At 38.2% G+C, this 16,884-nt stretch overlaps 1 protein-coding gene across 4 annotated transcripts in view; it reads left to right on the plus strand.

The window, feature by feature from the left end:
• The window catches only part of PTGER3 (prostaglandin E receptor 3), an 80,930-nt gene that overhangs the window by 45,654 nt on the left and 18,392 nt on the right, over positions 1–16,884 (plus strand). The gene's annotated exons all lie outside the window — the stretch shown is intronic.

Here is a 16,884-nt window from a genome sequence, read left to right on the forward strand (position 1 = left end):
AGCATTCTGGTAGGCACTAAGACACAGGGGTTTAAAAAACAAACAAACAAACCCAGCTTTCAATGAATTTATAATCTAGTAGGGGAATAGCAAATCATTTGAACAGAGCTGCTATTGGGGTAAGCCTATGGTAATGAAAGCATATGGGGGAGGTGATGCTGAAATAAGAAATAGTTTCCTGTAGGAGTTGACATTTAATCTGCATTTTGGAGAAAGGAGTTGATATTAACCAGGAAGGTGGAGGCACATTTTAAGATATTTTTTCACTCCACTTTGCCCAAAGCAGTACAATTTCCAAGGCATTCAAACTGACTAAACTCTAGTGGCCCTGTAAAAGGTGTGGGTCTGAATCGTGCATACCTCTATAATCTCACAGAGTGGGGAAAAGTGACTTGGCCTTAAGGCAGGATTTCTGAACCATGGAACTCTTTTCGTTTTTTGTTTTTTGTTTTTTTGGGGTTTTTTGCGGTACGCGGGCCTCTCACTGCTGTGGCCTCTCCCGTTGCGGAGCAACAGGCTCCGGACACGCAGGCTCAGCGGCCATGGCTCACGGGCCCAACCGCTCCGCGTCATGTGGGATCCTCCCGGACCGGGGCACGAACCAGCGTCCCCCGTATTGGCAGGCGGACTCTCAACCACTGCGCCACCAGGGAAGCCCTGAACCATGGAACTCTTGACACATTGGGGCAGATAATTCTTTGTTGTGGGGTGTTGTCCTGTACATTGTAAGCTGTTTAGCAGCTACCCTGGCCTCTACTCACTGGATGCCAGTAATATCGCCCTAGTTGTGACAATCAAAAATGCCCCCAGACATTGCCAAACACAGCATGGAGGACATATTGGCCCCTAGTTGGGACCCTCTGCCTTAGGGCAAGGGCCATGGCCACTAGGAGGAAGCTATGTGTGAGGGTTTTCAGGACAAGGCCATCTGTGGGATCTTGGTCCTGACAGGCACCATTCTGGCATTTCTCAAGGAAGCAGGCATTAAAATGCCAGTTTGTGTCTGACTGCACAAAAATGTGGCACTACCACTACAGCAGTGCCCTGATCACCATGGGCCCTGATCCACTTCCTTAATCACATAAACCTATTCACAGACAAAGAGGCACAATTTCTTAGAAAGTATCATCTTTCTATTGATGCCTCCAATCCCTATTTTGTTCTTGATAAGAGGCCCTAGGGTTATATGTCTCTCAAAGGGATATCTAAAGATGGTCTGTTTCTCTCAGGACCTCGAAAATCTGTTATAATTCCTCTTAATTAAGTTCACATTTCCAGGCAAGGTGCGTTAGTAAGAGAGAACTAATTTACCAAATTCTGTCTTTAACGGAATTTTTGCATGTCTGATCTGTGTTACAGAGTTGTAAGAGTTTTATTTAATCTGAGACATAATCTTTATCAAAGAGCAGTCAAATCTGGGGCAAATATCTCTTTATCAGCCTGTACCTTTCTGAGTTCGTGCCAGTCTGCAGTACCTCAGGTATAGAGCTATTACCATACATTTTGCTGACAGAGTTCAAGTCATGATCTCTCTAACTGACATTTAAACTCTAGTTTGCATGAAATGGGAAGTTGAAAAACTTAAACCACAAATCTGACCCAAAATTAAAATGAAAACAAAGGTACTCATTAGTTTACTGTAAATTTCTGAGGCAAAGTAGGGAAGGTCTATGGATAATCAGTGCTTATGCCTAATATTATTATGCAATCCTTTAAAAAGAAGTCTTTGAATATAACATACACGGTTGTTTGAATTCAATTTTGAAAAGAACATTGGAAGAAAATAATTCTGAAACCATTATAACCCATTGAGGCCTTTTAAAATTAGATTTAACTAGAAGTACCCAGTGGAACACTGGTTCTTAAATACTGTGGGGTCAGAGACCCCTCTGATAATCTGGTGAAAGTTTTGGATCCCCTTCTCACAAAAAGCACAGAGAATTTTTTTACAGTGTCAGAGATTGTGCAGTCCTCCTAAAGTCTGTCTACAGATGTCTTGGAAATTTATACACACAGGTTAAGAATTCTCACTGTGAGAAAATCTTTGTGATTCAAGGAACCTCACAAGTGTCCATGTTTGGTTTGAAAACTAAAATCGAAAACTGCAGCTAAATCAACATAATTACTTCCCTGTGAATACCAAAATTCCTTGACATCTCATGTCAAGGAATGACATGCCCATAATAGTCAATCAGCATAATGCCCATAATAATAAATCAACATAATGGGGGGTAGAATTATTAAAAGGAACTGCAATCATTTTTTTTTTTTTTATTTTTTATTGCGGTACGCGGGCCTCTCACTGTTGTGGCCTCTCCCGTTGCGGAGCACAGGCTCCGGACGCGCAGGCTCAGCGGCCATGGCTCACGGGCCCAGCCACTCCGCGGCATCTTCCCGGACTGGGGCATGAACCCGTGTCCCCTGCATCGGCAGGTGGACTCTCAACCACTGCGCCACCAGGGAAGCCCAGAACTGCAATCATTTTTAAAAATTGCCATCATGTGGGGAAAAGAAACAACACCATCCCAAACAGAATAGGAGCAATATAGGTTACTTGCCAAAAACAGGTTGAAAAATGAAAGGACCATTTTTTGAAAAAGAATTACAAGTTATCCAATGACACATTTGCCTTACACAGAGTTTTAGTTTTGCCTTGTGTTGATCCAGCAAGAGAGATTTAAAACCAACTATTTAAAAAAATCAGTTAAAATAAATATCACCTCACCTGAAAAATGCAATCTCTAAAATGGTTAGAATCTAACTTCCAGTTATTTTCTGTTACGTGACTTTATGTTATGTTATGTATATGGATAAATATATTTTTACACTTCTGCCTGTACTATAGTTTTGTGTTGCTATTTAGAATGAAAGCAGCAAGGAGGACCTATTGATTGAAACTTTCAGTAAAATGCAAGGCATACACTTGCAGACCTTCTTGCAAATGTAAAATTAATGATGCTTTAAGCCAATGCTTGAAGCTATTAGTGGAATGCAGTATTGATGTTTATAGTTTGCACTTCTCTAGAGGGAAACATCTGGAGCAATTAATGATATTTATCTTTGCATTTTTCTTGCCTTATTGAGGAAAAAAGTGCCATCTTAGAGCACTGATATATTTATATTTTGGAAACCCCACACTTTGATACCAGAGCATCCTACATTCTGGATGTGTGTATGTGAATTGGACAGCTGTACATAGTATGCATGAAATTGCAAGTTGATTTTCATAAGTCAGTGGTTTGGAGTCTTCTCCTTAGAAGATCCATGAAAAGCCATTTTTAGAGGAAGAACAATTGCTCTTTGTTATTTATTTTCAATATTCCTTGACCATTAAATTTTTTTTTTTTTGCCTGGCCTCTTTATTTTCAGAATTGCAGTGACAGAATTAATATTTACTTGAAAAATTTTGGAGAAATAATATTCATTTATTGCCAAGCTCTGAAGGGGCACCGCTGCCTTAAATGTTTTGCAGCCCTAGTTAGACATGCATGGATCCTCTCCTTATGACAGATTTTCTCCCACCATAGCCATTTTGCATATTTCTGCTACTATCCCTTCAGCAGAATTGTCATTGAAACCTAAAATAATTCGTTTATTAATTTAATTAATTAATATTTGACCACTACTGAGAGATTGCATGTTTAAAGTATTTTAAAGCATTTTTAAAGCAACATCATTTCTCTAAAATGTTCTCTAAATTTTAGTGGGTCATAATGAAAAAGAAAAACTCCCAGTGTTGGACAAGGAGTCAGAACACTTAAGTCTGTTTATCTAATTTGCTATTCAGTGGTTGTTTGCCCTTGACAATTTAGTAAACCTCTCTGAACTTGAATTTTCTTATCAGCACAGGATTATTAGGATTAAATAAGAATGAAGATAAGGACACTTTTGAAAGCACTATACAAGTACGTAATGGTTAATATTATTTTATTATCTGGATTTCATCAATGGAACATTAAATTTAATTATGATTTTTCTCATCTCAAACCACTATAGTACAGTCTGGCTAACTTAGTATTGGGCATTCACCAGAACACACAAGTGATATTAGAAGTCTAGTTCTGGTCCCACATAGGAAAAGATACATAGCTTTTTTTAAGTTTATTTGCCTCATCTGTACAATCAGAGGTTGGTTGATCTATGTGTTATCCTGTAGCTGAAAAAACATGATTTTCCTTTCTCTCTGGAATGTCATGAAGCTCATCTTGTCAGCTAAACACAGACAAGTTTTTCTCTTTTGAATTTTGAAAAACAGCTCATAGGAAATCTCTAGGCCACATAGACAGAAATGCCTATAAAAGGTTTCTGTTCCTTTTCTCCCTAAAAAGAACTTTTAGTCTTCCAGCTTCCTTCTCCTATGAGATTGTCCTCTTACCAGACTGGAGGATCATTGAATTCAGGGGCCATGCCTTCCATTTCGTAAGTTTTTCTGCCTCCTTTCCTTTTCCTCCTCATCCAAACTACCAAATCCTATAATATTGATTGTTAGATGACAGATCTCATTTACTTCTTTATTTTTGGCTCAGGAAATATTACAAAGATTAGATTGTGTAGATTTTCATACACTTGGGCTTATCAATGTGTGTGTGTGTCTGTGTATGGGATGTCCATTATATCTCAAATGTGTATTTCTTTTCTTCAGTGTTTCATTTTTAATCACAATATTTTATGTTCATGCCTTTAAAAAGTCAAGTGGCACTAAATGTTTATTATGACAGCTGAATGGATAAAGAAGATGTGATACACACGCACACACACACACACACACACACACACACACACACACACACTGGAATACTACTCAGCCATAAAAAAGAATGAAATTTTGCCATTTGCAGCAACATGGATAGACTTGGAAGGCATTATTCTGAGTGAAATAAGTTGGACAGAGAAAGACAAATACTGTCTGATATCACTTATATGTGGAATCTGAAAAATACAACAAACTAGTGAATGAAACAAAAGGGAAGCAGACTCGCAGATATAGAGAACACACTAGTGGTTACTAGTGGGGGGGTGGGGGCAATATAGGGTTAGGGGATAAATAAAAGGATTATGGGATTACATGAAATCATGTATGTGAAACTTTTGAAAATTGTAAAGCACTATAGAATTTAAAGAATCTTTCATTCAGTTAAAAAAAGCTAATGATACCCACACTCCTCATTCTAACCCTCCCCCCACCAGCCTGCTCTCCAGCTTTTTTTCAACATTTCTTCTGAAATATACCATCATATTTCTAAATAACATATTTATGTTTTTGTATCCTGCATAATCAACTTTGTACCTTGTAGGCTGATTTTCTATTTTGCTGGATTTAACTCTCTCCTCACGCATTGTCCCATTATGGTTCTAACACAATTTTATTAAATCAGAGTTCAGTGTTTGCGTTTTTATGATGATGTAAATATTCTTAACTGCAGAATCAGTAGAACTGTCATCATGTTTCTTTTCTTGGACACATTTTTTTATTTTCTAGAGTTAAGAACTTATCAAGTTAAATTTGCTTAACTTTCTTTGTGCTAATGACCAAATCTTAACAGTTTTCCAAGTGCTCAAACCTATCAGATAATCTGTACCTCCTTTAGAGCCTAAGATTTTTTTTAAAGTTTCTCTTCTATTCAGCCTATTGCCTCTTTTTTATTAGATACCTTGTTTCCTACATTCCATGTTTTGATGTATTTCTTGAATAATTCACTCTTTTGATCACACCGGCTTTAAAATGGGCCTTTTAATAGAAAAAAAAAATGTAAGGAACCAAACTCCTAGAAAAGAAAATGATTTTAAATATACATGAACACTAACAACAATAGTGATAATAACAATAGTGGCAGATATCATTTTATGAGCACCTATATTTTACATATGTTATCAAATTCTCATGTCAATGCCACAAGGTAGGTGTTATTACCACTACTTTCCAGATGAGAAGTCTGAGGCTCGGGGAGGGTAAATCACGTGGCCAAGTCCACAGAGTTAGTGAGAAGTGTAGCTGTGATTCTCACCTGATTTCAGGTTAGAATGTAATTGCTGTGAATTCACTTAGTGAAGAACTACTACCATGATTATTTTCTGAAGCATCAAGTTTATCTTGGAGAAATCCTCTAAGGCCCCATGAAAGAAAGGCTTTGACTCTGTTCTGATGCCTGGGCATTTTTTCCACAGCCAGAAATAATCTTGGGCAGCAGTGGGAAGGTGGTTTTTCCAACAGTACTGATTAGATTCAGCAAACAAGATTTTCAGCAAAAATGTAGTCCTATATCCAATCTAGGCGCGTGCACACAACTGAGAACATTCACACCTTCCCTGTTGGATGCAGAGCCGCTTCTGCAGTGGAGAGAATATCACCGCTGGCAGCAGATGGCTGCACAAAAAGAGGGCACTTCCGCTTGCTGCCCAGGCCTGTGAGTTTTGCTAAAAACTAAGAGCTTATCATGATCTGGGTTACTAAGTATGCATCTCTTTCAGTCCTTTTTTTTGTTTCTTTTTTTGTTTTTCCTTTCATACTTTCTCTCCTGCTTGTAACGTAACTTAGGATCGGGCTTAACGAGAAGGTGTTTTTGCTTCCTAATGACACAGGGACTCCTGGGAGAATTTGTAAAATTCAGGACCAGCCAGAGGGAGAGCCGGCCATTTGTCTGCAGTGAAACCATTCTGTTTATCACCTCTTCCTGTTTAATTTTGAAATTTGCTCTAGCTTCTTCCTGCAAAATACAATGCAGTTTCAGAGCGGAGCATATTTTATCTTTGAGAAAGAGAAAAGCTGTCCCCAGTTTTTGAGTCTTTCTTCCCTTGTTGCTAGCAAGCAAAATCTATTTGGTATATGTGACATTTTATCCCTTCACCAGTTTTCTCTTCAACTGGCTGCTCTGTTTTCTTCAGAACTGGTCAGGCTGATTAGAACAGTGCAGAACATTTTGCTCAAGGGAATAAAATCTCAGCATCTCCAAAACTTGAATTCTATGTTTTCAGATGAACGCAAATGGCAACCCACCTATAGCAGTTTAACTTGAAAAATCGAAAAAAATCAGTGCATCTTGGAATTTATCTTTGGTCTACTTTTGCACATTATCTCTATTATTTCAATTGCAACAATAGTCAGCAATTCTCAGGCATCTCAGGGGTCGATTAGCATCTATTCAGAACAGGCTTAACCCAATTACACGTAAACCTTTATTAAAATTTTTTTTTTTTTTTTTTTTAACTGACTCGGGAGTTAATTAAACCAAATCAAATGAGTCACTGCTTAGGGCAAATGTCTGAAGGGTAAATTCCCTCTGCCTGCCAACTTCTATGTAATTTGCATGAGAAATGGAGCCTGAAGATCTTCATAATGGTTTGTTGTTGATAATAATACAACTTTTAAAATAACGTAGTAATTTACAGACCTCATTTTAGGAAAGTAAGTTTTAATGAGAGAATAGGTTCAGAAAAAAAAATAGTAATAACAGTGGATGATTACATTGCTTGAAGTTTCTTAATGGGAAACACCATTCTCCATTTCATTGGATGGAGAATGATACACTCAAACTTAAGGGATCTTTCTCTTTTGCATGAGACAACCATTTGGAAGGGAGAGAGTGATATCCTTGGAGAAAGGCAAGAGGCAACTAGGATGCCAACTAGATTAGTAGGAACTTCGTTTGGATGAGAAGTGTCATGGTCAGATTACCTTCAGGAGTATGAAAGTATGTGTTTCGGAGTCCGACCTGGATCAAAGTTTGGGTTAATAGCTATGGAACTTGAAAGTAAGTCCTTAAACTCTCTAAGATTTTGAATCCTTATATGAAGAATTGGGATTTTTGCACTTAATTTATAGGGTAGCTGTGAAGATTAAATGTGTAAATATTCCAGAAGAGTGGTGGGTATGATAAATATGCAGGGGTCATTGTTATTGATGCTGTATTAATAGTAGTAATAGTAGCCACAATAGCAATCTTAATTGCTTGAGGAATCCATAAACCATATTGGGAATGTGGAAAAAGACATCCCAACCTCTGCACTAATTCCTTAATATTATTTTGGGAGACCCAAACATATAGCATTGTGTTTGAGAGGATGGGAACTGTTATTAGACTAAATTTGGTGGCACATCCTAGTTCTATTAATTTATTAGTAGGCTGACCTTAATCAAGTTAATTAACCTAAACTTTCTAAACCTCAGTTTCTTTAACTATAAATGAAGATAATAATGTTATCTAAAGTTTAACAGATTTATTGCAAAGATTCAATGAAACAATGCATGCAAGTGTTTACCTAGCACCTGGTGCATAATAAGCATTCAGTAAATGGTTATTATTATGTTATAAATTATTATCACTAATATCAAAATCAAGCTCAGTTTCCAGCTGAGGCTGAATGTCTTCACAAGCATACAAATTTTATTCAAACTTCTTAAGACTTAGGGTAAGAAAATAAGAATGTGAGGGAATTCCCTGGTGTCCAGTGGTTAAGATTCCATGCTTTTATTGCCAAGGGCCAGGGTTCAATCCCTGGTCAGGGAACTAAGGTCCCACAAACCACACAGTGTGGCAAAAAAAAAAAAAAAAAAAAAAATCCTTTGTCAAAGTGATTTCATTGCATGAAACCGGTTATGAAATGGCTAAAATATTTGAAAGAGTAGAAAGAAATTGGTCTGAATTTAGCTGTTGAGCCATGCTCTGCTTCAAACCCCTTCCTATGTGCTTTATATTCTGCCTTATGTGACACTAACTGAATCATAGTTGGATCTAATCTCAAAGCCAGCCTTTGAGGTCTCTGTGTTTACCTTATTATTTTACAACATTTTTTGATAACTCTACTCAGGAAAACAAGAATGTTATATTTTAAAAAAAAGAGCAACAGCAATTATTTTCCCGTTAAATTGGAATATCTGGTGGCCTTATTATCAATGATTTTATTGCCTAAAGTATGTGATTGTCCTCATTAAATATGAAAAACTGCCAAGACTATGAATTTGGTCAAAGTCAGCTTGTTATCTACCCTGATAATTTTTTACTATGTGTAAAACATATATTTTAGCAGAATAAACTGAGCATGAATAATAGTCATCAAATTTTTGTACATTACCAATCCTACTTAGTGTTTTTTTTAAAGTTTCTTGACCAAGAAAAAAGAGAAATATACTTTAAAATATAGAAACAAATGATTCAGTAGGTGTTTAAGGAAGCTTTTAAAATTTGAAATAACTATAAAGAATCAATACAATTGCATCAACAAGGAGTTTTGTTTTGTTTTTTAAATCAACAGAGGAATTATTCTCAAAGAAAGACTTTATTTCATTTTCAGAGGGTGGGGCAGAATATGTTTTCCAGTTAAAATTAAGCCTAAAGGAAACATATTCCTTATTTATTCAGCATGATCCTTAACTGGGTTAGAAATAGTTACATCTTTTTTGAAACACAGAATCAGACACTGCCATCCTTGCTGGAAGTGTTGAAATCACTGGCAGCATTAATTGCTTCCTGAAGACATCATTTCCATATGCCACTGCCACCTGAAAAGTTTATACCATCATCAATGGGAAAGCAGTAGGCAGCCTTATGGAAAGAATTTGGGGATTCAAAGACATAGATTTGCAGCCTAGTTCTTGACTTAAAGGCTACGTGACTGGGCAATATTTTAATCTCTTTCTGCCTCTGTTTACTCATCTGTAAATTGGAAATAATGATTCCTATCTCACAGTATGGTGAAAGGAAATAAGATAATACATGTACAAAGCACAGTAGAACTTACTCACTTATAGCCAGTATTGACATTAAATAACACTACTTGCATTTGCAAAAATGCATTTATGCTACCTTCAGGAATAATATTAGTTGTAAGTGGTAACAATAAAATAATACTAATAATTAATACAGAATTCTTTTACAATTTCTAAAGCATTTTAGCATATGTAGTTTTATTTGATCAAACTTTTAGGTAGGTAGAGAAGTACTGTCATTATTATTACTTTATAGGTAAAAACTAAGACTAAGACTGGATGGGTATAAACTTCCAGTTATAAAATAAATAAGTCATGGGGAGGTAATGTACAGCACAGTGACTTTAGTTAATAACACTGGAATGTATATTTGAAAGTTGCTAAGACAGTAGATCTTAAGAGTTCTCATCACAAGAAAAAAAAATCATAACTATATGTGGTGGTAGATGCTAACTAGGCCTATTGTGGTGACTATTTTACAAAATATACAAATATAAAATGTCTTACACCTGAAACTGATGTAATATTGTGATCAATTATATCTCAAAAAAAGAAAAAAAGACTAGGTGTAGTGTTTGGACTTTGGAGTTAAGCTTCAGTTCAACTACCACCTCCACACTTGCCTAAGAGTGACTTTCATGCCCTTTCTAAGCCTCAGTTTTCTTATTTGGATAGTGGAGATAGTAGTAGTGTCCTCAAAAAACCTTTGATGCTTTCCCAGTATCCACTGTACAAAGTATGAATGTTTTCACTTCTTCAAAGCTCTCAGTAAGCTAGTCCCAACCCACCTTTCCAGATTTATCTGGCAACACAGATTCTCAGCCTTCTGGGAATCCTTTCCTCACACACATTATATACTTTCACAGTTCTGTTTCTACGTTTTCTTTGCTTGACTAGTATTCTTCTGTTTTTTTTTATTTTTATTTTTTGCAGTACGCGGGCCTCTCACTGTTGCAGCCTCTCCCGCTGCGGAGCACAGGCTCTGGACACGCAGGCCCAGAGGCCATGGCTCACGGGCCCAGCCGCTCTGCGGCATGTGGGATCCTCCCAGACCGGGGCACGAACCCGTGTCCCCCGCATTGGCAGGCGGACTCTCAACCACTGCGCCACCAGGGAAGCCCCTGGTATTCTTCTTAATGGAAAAAATTCTACTTATTCATTAGGGCCCAGCTTAAATGACACCTATTCTAAAAATTCTTTCCTAATGCCACATTTGGAATTACTAAGTCCCCCTTTGTGCATCTATAATACCTTATTTATGCCTCTGTGATTACTTCTCCCCGCTTGACTTGTATTATAGTCAGCTATGCATGCTTCTAGCTCTCCTACTGGACTATTAGCTCCTTGAATGAAAGACCACATCTTTTTAATCTTAGCGTCCCAGGCCCTTCCATTTCCTCTCCTCCCGCAAACTTTGAAGTGTAGACACATAGTAGACATAGAAATATCTTTTAGATTGATTTAAACGACCACAGTACAAATAGTACAAATTAAAAATGCAAGAATGTCCAAGGAGAGGTTTGAAAAAAATTAAGGCTTACATAACTTACCACAGTGCTAGATATACAGTACATGTTTCAACAGATATTTGTTAACTACGTTAGGGACTGAAATGAGAGATGATAGCATCCAAAATTTTGGCATACATGTCATTCAGAATATCCCTTATTCCTTCCCAGTAAAAGGTCCCTTGGTGCCACCATTGGACAAAATATTAAATTGGAGGGACCATTAGTCTCAGTGGGTGCAACACTTCTTATACTCATGATAAGCTTGTAAGGTAACGTGAAGGGAAAACCTTGCCTGTGTTGATTCACCTGTCTTTTGATTCATCTGTCTGTGGAATAACCCAGGGAATGGGCCTGCTGAGAGGCAATCATCCAGGCTGGCAGAGAGAAGAGAAGGCAGCTATGGTTAGCAGGATGGTATGAGAAGCAGAGCAGCCCTTGGCTGCATGGTCTAAATAGTCTGAGCTTTGGATCCCACATGCTTGCTCCTAGCCCTTTTGGCAACACAGCTGGGGAGTCAGAGGCTGATAAAGAGTGAAAGAACACTTTCTTTCCAAGAATGGGGAGCTTTTCAAGAGAAACAAATTCTGACCAAATTCTCCTTTTGACCTGCAAGGAAGCTGAACTGGGAGCTATCAGCCCAGCTCCCAAGGCTTTGTTTGGTTAACACTTGGAAACTCTTTTCTGCTTCCTCTCAGTACTCATATCACTAGACTACAGTTTCCCCATCAATTCTACTTCTCACTCACTCTGTCTCTCATTCACCCACTCACTTCTCCTGTCTGCCTGTTACTATGCTGGGCCACACTAGGATACAGATTGCCCTCAAGGAGCAAAGTATGAATGTCACACACCTCAAAGACTGAAAAACCCAGAAGCACACCTGAGCAGCCTCCATAGGTCATTCCTGAAAAACCCTGCCCTGAGCCCTTCAGACAGAGACAGCAGATCTTACTTCCACTAATGCTCCTCAACCACACCCAGGCTTATTAAGCACTGCAGCAAAAGGAGAGTCTGTTAGATGTTCTAGCCTAACCATACCAAATGTAGATTGCTGCCTAAGACTGACTCACTTGGCAATTCGTAGTGAATTTCTAAGAAAGCGAGTATGGCACTAGGGGTCCTCTAGCTCAGGTACCAGAGGTGTGTTCACCAGTGACCCACGTGCAGGCAGGCACTTTACAAAGCAAACCAAAACCACGGGATCTTCCTTGGTTTCTCCAGAATCTTTCCCTTTAACAGAGACATCATCTGTTACATCTTCTGCTTTTTGGGAAGAACACATAACAAAGGTAGGACAATGATACTGAAAAGTAAATGAATTAAAGACAAATGTTTTCCACTGTGCAGAAAGGAAGGATGAGGTTCTTTTTTTTTCTTTTTAAAATATTTATTTATTTGGCTGTCTTGGGTCTTAGTTACGGCATGCAGCATCTTCTTTGTGGCATGTGGGATCTTTCATTGTGGCACGTGGGCTCAGTAGTTGTGGCACGTGGGCTTAGTTGCCCTGTGGTATGTGGGATCTTAGTTCCTAGCCCAGAGATCAACCCCACGTTCCCTGCATTGGAAGGCGGATTCTTAACCACTGGACAACCAGGGAAGTCCCAGGATGAGGTTCTTAGAGACTGCCTGGAGGTGGGAAGAAAGTATATCCAGCTCTAACATCTGCATTTGCTGTTAGAAGAGGGAGGAGTTCAACACTGAGGGGCTAAATATGTACTTTAACTGAAGTAAAAGAAAAAATAAAGTCAATTTATTTCAAGTATCTAATGGAATTAATCTCAAAGAGTTCTGCCCACAGTGACGTTGGAGCTATTTATGTTGTGAGGTTTGGACGTATTTTGCTGTAATATTCAACTCAGCCTCAATGATCATTCATCAAATGCTTCCAAGATGCCAGTCATGTGCTAAGTGCTTAGAAACTCCATTTCTCATTCCTGCTTCCCTGAGTGGGATTCATAGCATAGGGTGAGGCTTTAAATGAATATTTCTTTATTTGCTTGAGCCCTAAAGGAAATCAAATGAAATGATGAAATGCTTGCTTGCCCTCTTTTCTGACTCTAACTTGGGTTGTTTCCACTTGAGAGCACTGTAGAGAGGAGGGCTTATTTTGAGATTTTACTGCTAGGTGTGTCTACACAATTGGTTGTATAGAATCCTACAGCTGGAAGAGGCAGAAGAGATTGGGAGTCAAGAGAATTTCAGTTCGGTTCAACAGAGTCCTATCTACAGGGATGACCGTGTGTGTGTGTGTGTGTGTGTGTGTGTGTGTCTGTGTGTGTGTAAGGTGGAATTAGGGGCAAGGGGTGATGGGTTGGACTTTGAACAGTACAAGACCAGCTATTAGTATAGCCTGAGCTCAAGATCTCTCTTTTGTCTGTCATGTCTATTAGGCTTCTAATTGGAATTTCATTAAAAAATTGTTCTGCTTCTAAAAAAAACCAAAAAACAATAAAACAGTTTCTTTTACACATTACTCTCAACATTCATGACACCAAATATGAGGGGTTTTTCCCCACACCAATTTTTCAACACCAGCTGGGTATCCTGCAATTCAATTATGACACTAAAGAGTTTTAAAAGCCCTCGTGACCCTATAGGACCCATCACAGGATCTAAAATCCCAGAATTATTATTCCTTTACGCAAGAACATGGAAGACCCCATCTTAGGAAGTAAATGCATTATCTGGGTAAAAATAAAATAGTAAAGCACTGTCACTCTCTAATATCTCAGAAACAATTATTTCCTTTGGCTCTGATTACTTAGTAGATTAGAACACCTAAGCTTTATGGTGAGCTGGGGTTAGGATTTCTTTAGAAAACTGAGGAAAGCCATGAGGGCTAAGAGGGGCCAAGTTTGTAGGGAAGGTACTGGTGAGAGAAAACATAGGCCTGAAACAAATGTGGTCCCTTTCAAAATCCTCTTCTGGGCACACATCAGAGACTGAGGCACAGAATGAATCTCCCTACAATTCCCAGAAAGGACTGGGGCCCAGTCTACATGTGCTCACTCCCTGAGTAAGTCGTCCTCTCCTGTCTCACTCCACATACATCTCCTATTCCCTCACCTTCTGGCTCAGATACTATATTGAAAGTCACAGTGAAAAAGAAAAGAAATAAAGCAAGTTTATAAGGGAAGACAGAGTTTGGAGAGGAGACAGGACAGGGGATGTCTTATCAGTCAGCCTTGATGATGATGAGCAGCAGGTGGGTGGGTTTTCAGAAAAAAGCAGTTAGATGACTGGTCATTTCCTCTTCTCCCATATGTTTCCTTGTACTGTTAGCTCTAAAGCATAAGGCCAGGGCTAGCCCCCACGTTCATGTCCTTGTAGAGTGTCTCATTTTTCAAGATCATATTGAAGAGGGAAAGTTCTAATGGTGTGTGTGTGTGTGTGTGTGTGTGTGTGTGTGTAAGAGAGAGAGAGAGAGAAAGCAAGGAGAGAGAGAGAAGTGGAGTTGAAGTAAGGTGACTTTCACTGCTAATCACATGGCAGCCCCAGTCATCTAGTTTGAATTGGAAGGGAGCCTATGAAGGCCATCACAATCCAGAAGGCAGTTCTTGACAATCAAATTCAAACAAGCTACTTTCTTTTGAGCAAGAAGTTCAATCTCACTTTTAGTACCTGTAAAATGGAATTATAACCTTTATTTTGCTCCATGTAGATCTCAGATAATCTAGTCTTTTTATTGCTATGAACCTTCCTGCTATATAAATAAGATAGTGGTGTGGTATACTTCAGCTAGTTAAATACATTGATTCTTTGATAGTTCAGAAAATGCTTCCGTTTTTGTAGGTCCAGAGTCATTTTTATGACCATTGGTAATTGCTCAGTGCTGTGAAATGTTCTGCTATGTGAGACGCCTCGATGCTTCATTCCTGGTTAAAGGGAATTTGCTTCTCAGAACACTTAGATTTCAATCAGTAAATGATATATTTTAACTGCACAGTCTTCTGTAATTAGTTAATAAATTTATTTTTATTTTCAATGTCTGTCCAAGTGCTTCTTATATGCTGGTTTCAAAAGAAGCAGTTGTTAAGTTAGCCAAACACCCATTCCCAACAACAACCTTTTAGCTTAAATTCTTGCATACATGTAGCCCTTAAAAACTCAAACATCATAAAAACAAATTTTTTTCTACAGAATCATGAAAATGAGATGGTTAGAGAAAGGAAGTTAATGTGGGAAAAGAGTCACTTTCCAAAGTTAATTATCCTAGAAAGTTGAAAAGAAAGTGCCTCTCCCAGTGAAACTTAAGTAAATACCAAAATGATTTTAGTAACAATGATAACACTTTGACATATATCTATTTCATTTGATTATCCCGACTTCCCTATGGGGAAAATGGGGCCAATGTTATCATTATCCCTATAACATAGATAAAGAAATGGAGATTTATAAAATTTAAATAAGCTTGTCCAGGTTTAGAGTGAGTTAGGATTCAGGCCCAGCTCTTATGATTTCAGTTTCTGAGCTCCTTCCAGTGTAACCATCGGTGCTGTAAACACAGTAGGGGGAAGGAGCAGATCTGAATTATGCAGGCTTACGATGCTATGCCACCTTTCCTCTTTGAAAATGCAGAAATACTGTACACGTTTTGGGAAAATTACATGCAAGTAATTTGAAGTCATCATTGAACTGCTGGGTACAACCTATGTTAGGGCCAAAAAATCAGTCTCCTCATGTCAACCCCTGAAGCCTTGAGGATTGCACATTTTAGATAACGGATTCATTTTAGGCTAGACATAATGAAAACACTATTAATCTCCTTTTATTAACATGCCTTCTCTCTGCACTACTTGAGGTTTTCTCTTGACAATTGCCTAGAATTTACACTGGCTGATGTGATGGCTTTATGTTATGTACGTTAGGCTTTGATGGGCTGCAAAAAAATCTAAAATAACAATAATTAAAAATAAAGAAGGATATTTCTCTCCTACTTATATAAAATCTGTATATAGTCCATCCAGGGATGATCTGGCCACTTCCTCATCATCAGAGATTGATGTTATTTTTAGGTTTTTTTTTTTTGCTTTTTTTTTTTTTTACATCTTTATTGGAGTATAATTGCTTTACAATGGTGTGTTAGTTTCTGCTTTATAACAAAGTGAATCAGTTTTACATATACATATGTTCCCATATCTCTTCCCTCTTGCATCTCCCTCCCTCCCACCTGCCCTATCCCACCCCTCCAGGTGGTCACAAAGCACCGAGCTGATCTCCCTGTGCTATGCGGCTGCTTCCCACTAGCTATCTACCTTACGTTTGGTAGTGTATATATGTCCATGCCTCTCTCTCGTTTTGTCACAGCTTACCCTTCCCCCTCCCCATATCCTCAAGTCCATTCTCTAGTAGGTCTGTGTCTTTATTCCCGTCTTACCCCTAGGTTCTTCATGACATTTTTTTTTCTTAAATTCCATATATATGTGTTAGCATACGGTATTTGTCTTTCTCTTTCTGACTTACTTCACTCTGTATGACAGACTCTAGGTCTATCCACCTCATTACAAATAGCTCAATTTCGTACCTTTTTATGGCTCAGTAATATTCCATTGTATATATGTGCCACATCTTCTTTATCCATTCACCCAATGATGGACACTTAGGTTGTTTCCATCTCCTTGCTATTGTAAATAGAGCTGCAATGAACATTTTGGCACATGACTCTTTTTG

This window comes from Delphinapterus leucas, chromosome 1 (assembly GCF_059928025.1).
Source record: "Delphinapterus leucas isolate spDelLeu-1000000601 "Yukka" chromosome 1, BTC_Dleu_Yukka2, whole genome shotgun sequence".
NCBI classification, from domain to species: domain Eukaryota; kingdom Metazoa; phylum Chordata; class Mammalia; order Artiodactyla; family Monodontidae; genus Delphinapterus; species Delphinapterus leucas.